This window comes from Rhinopithecus bieti, unplaced genomic scaffold, assembly GCF_001698545.2.
Source record: "Rhinopithecus bieti isolate Rb0 unplaced genomic scaffold, ASM169854v2 scaffold_35975, whole genome shotgun sequence".
Taxonomy (NCBI): Eukaryota; Metazoa; Chordata; class Mammalia; order Primates; family Cercopithecidae; genus Rhinopithecus; species Rhinopithecus bieti.
The window spans coordinates 1-3,742 of NW_016815255.1; positions in this window are offsets into that span (position 1 = coordinate 1).

Genomic DNA, 3,742 nt, shown 5'->3' on the forward strand with positions numbered 1-3,742 from the left:
GGCGGGTGCCCCTCCCCCAGCCTGGATGCTGCCTTGTGGTTAGATCGCAGACTGCTGTGCTAGCAATGAGGGAGGCTCCAGGGGTGTGGGATGCTCCCGGCCAGGTGTGGGATATAATCTCCTGGTGTGGCGTTTTCTAAGACCCCAGTATTGGGGTGGGAGTTACCCGATTTTCCAGGTGTAGTGTGTCTCAGTTCCCCTGGCTAGGAAAAGGGATTCCCTTCCCCCTTGGCTTCCCAGGTGAGGCGTTGCCTCACCCTGCTTCAGCTCTGGCTGTTCGGGCTGCAGCAGCTGACCAGCACTGATTGTCTGGCACTCCCTAGTAAGATGAACCGGGTACCTCAGTTGAAAATGCAGAAATCACCCATCTTCTGTGTCTCGCCTGGGAGCTGGAGACTGGAGCTGTTCTTATTCGGCCATCTTGCTCCACCCCCGTAGTTTTCTTTTAAAACTTTAAAATCCATTTCTGGAGAGAAGTTAAGATGTAGAAGTTTCTTTGAACATTTTTGTAATGAATTTTATGAAAACAGAACAAAAACAAAGAGTATCCACAAGTATTTTAATTCAGCAATATGCTACACAATCACTAGGATACCAATATAATAGAAGTCAAGGTAAGTAGAGCAATGGGAGTTGATATTAACCCAGAGAGTCCTAAGCCTAGATTATTGTAAAGTCGAGGTAAATAATAGAATGGTGGGAGGTGATATTAACCCAGAGCATCCTAAATCTAGCATACTGTAGTGTAGAGCATCAGCTCTTCTCTGAATCGTGTTTTTCCTCACTCCATTACAAATATTCATAACTTCTTAATATTGTTTATTGCTGCTTCAGAGGCAAAAGGCAGTCTGAATATAAATGACATCCTTTTTCTCATTCAATATGTCTTTTACATAAGAAGTTATAAAAAGGTATTTTGTCTTTAAACTGAGAATGCTGGAGAGTCTTTTCAAATATGATTTCAACAGTAAGCAAGAGCTATCTTGGTCCTTTAAAAATGACAAAATTGGTATTGTCAAGAAATGTACTGACATATTTTTCTACTTATGAAATGCTAAGAAACACTAAACACTCTGCCACATCCAAATTCTCACTGACTGCTAACTAAAGTAAGCAATGGACAGAGAATTGCCACTCTGAGGGAACAGAGTGTACTGGAAAGGATCCAAGGACAGTCACCTACTGTTCATGATTACACTTGTTACAGAAATGGCTATTTATACCTAGCAACAATTTTGATTTTAACATCACCTTTCACATTGAGCAATATCCTGAGAAAGTGCTGGCAATAATTAAAGCAGATCTTCAATTATACCCAAGTTTCAGTGTTTGTAAGAATTATACCCCAAAGGTCTTGCTGTGCCATGTAGATATTTGATGTAGGAAAAACAAAGAAATGGTATGAGCCCTTCAGAGCTTTTTGGCAGTGGAACAAAGGAAGGTATATATGCTGAGTGAACATTTCAGAGTAGGGAGTCAATTTAGTTTAATAGGTAAAGGCATAACTCTGAAATTAGACAGCCTGAATCCCAGGACTACCATATTTTAATCTACAAAATTGGGCAGGTTACTTATTCCCTCATAGTCTTAGTTTCTTCATCTGTGAAACGGCCTTATAATAGTTAACTATCTCATAAGAATATATGAGAAATAAATGAGGTTGTTTATATGAAGCAGTTGGTGTGCAGAAATGACTCTCAGCACTCTCATCATATTATCATCATTATTATCATTATCATAGAGATAGAAGTTCATTTTAAATGCTGAGTTTTAAAAGAGTAAATACCATTTATGTATCCTCAGTTCATAGTCTACTAGAAAATACTGTATTTCAGGTTCTTGATTTTAGTAAATATACCTGTTGTGTGTATAGTGGTTCTTGACCTTGACTATCACAGTGGGTTCGAGCTGGTCAGCTGTTTTTAACAAAGAACTTTAGAAAACAAAAAAGGAATTTGTTGATTCAACACAAATGAGAATAAGTACAAAACAATTATTTAATTTATAATATGCATTCAATATATGAACACAGTGAATGTTTGGGTTGATCTTATGCACATTTGTTTTTTTTTGGAAACAAAATGATTGAAACTTGAAGAATGATTCTTCTGGTGATTCGTACAGAGTTTTAGGTTGAACTGGAAGATTGGAAGTAGGCAGAACCTTTGGCATCTTCCCAAAACTGTTACTCCATTTGTCACCTTTTTGCTTATGCCTAAATTGTTAATTATAAGTACAGCAAAGGTGAGAAGAGGGGGCAGAATCTCTTTTCTCATTTTTTTTTCTCATTTATTTTCTCCTTTCTCATTTTTCAAGCTCAGCATGTTTCATGCTCCATAGCTCTAGGCCTTGATGTCTACAAATAATGCTCCAAAGATTTACTCCTTGTAAGAAAATAATGAAATAAAGATAAAATGATGATCACAGAAGAAAGCAAACCTTTAACAGTGTCTCAACCAACACCCCCAAAAAAGATCCAAAAAATGGAAAAAAAAAAGACACCCTGACATTTTCTAAGTTTTGTATTTTCTTTTCTTTTCTTTTCTTTCTTTCTTTCTTTTTTTTTTTCGTTTTGAGACAGAGTCTCACTCTGTCACCCAGGCTGGAGTGCGGTGGCGCTATCTCGGCCCACTGCAAGCTCCACCTCCTGGGTTCACAACATTCTCCTGCCTCAGCCTCCCGAGTAGCTGGGGCTACAGGTGCTCACCAACACACCAGGCTAACTTTTTGTATTTTTAGTAAAGACGGGGTTTCACCGTGTTAACCAGGATGGTCTCAATCTCCTGACCCTGTGATTTGTCCGTCTTGGCCTCCCAAAGTGCTGGGATTACAGGCATGAGCCACTGTGCCCGGCCAAGTTTTGTATTTTCTATCTTCAACTTGTTCTCTGTATTAGTCCATTCTCATGCTGCTATAAGAACATACCAGAGACTGGGTAATTTATAAAGAAAAAGAGGTTTAATGGACTCATAGTTTCACATGGTTGGGGAGACTTCGCAATCATGGTGGAAGGTGAAGGAGGAGCAAAGCAATGTGTTACATTGTGGCAGGCAAGAGAGTGTGTGCAGGGGAACTACCCTTTATAAAACCATCACATCTGGTGAGACTTACTCATTATCACAGGGACAGCACAGGAAAGACCCACCCCCATTATTCAATCACCCCATGACATGTGGGGATTATAAGAGCTACAATTCAAGATGAGATTTGGGTGGGGACACAGTCAAACCACATCATTCACTGTTTATCAGTTGCGTAAGCAGTAGTTTAAAATTAAGACAATTTTTGTGAACAATATGAACTTTGAGATGGGGTCTTGGTCTGTCACCCAGGCTGGAGGGCAGTGGTGCCATCTTGGCTCACTGCAACATCCACCTCCCAGGTTCAAGTGATTCCCCTGCCTCAGCCTCCCAAGTAGCTGGGACTACAGGGATGCACCACCATGCCCAGCTAATTTTTGTAAAATAACCTATTTTTATTATGGAAGTGTAATATTATGTAAGAGAACATTTCTAAAATAGACCTCATGTCACTATAGCACATTGAGCTGGGAAAATTCCCTTTTCCCTTCAAACACACAAAACAAGTTCATCATTAGGCTATAATAATATAGAGGTAGGGTGAGGGGAGATCAGGGTTAAGTATTCTAAAATCCTTTTAGTTATTCAGGAGGAGAATAGAGATATTAATTAACTTTAAGTCTTGTTTAGTGTCCATGGTAAAAATTTAAAGCTAGCTAATA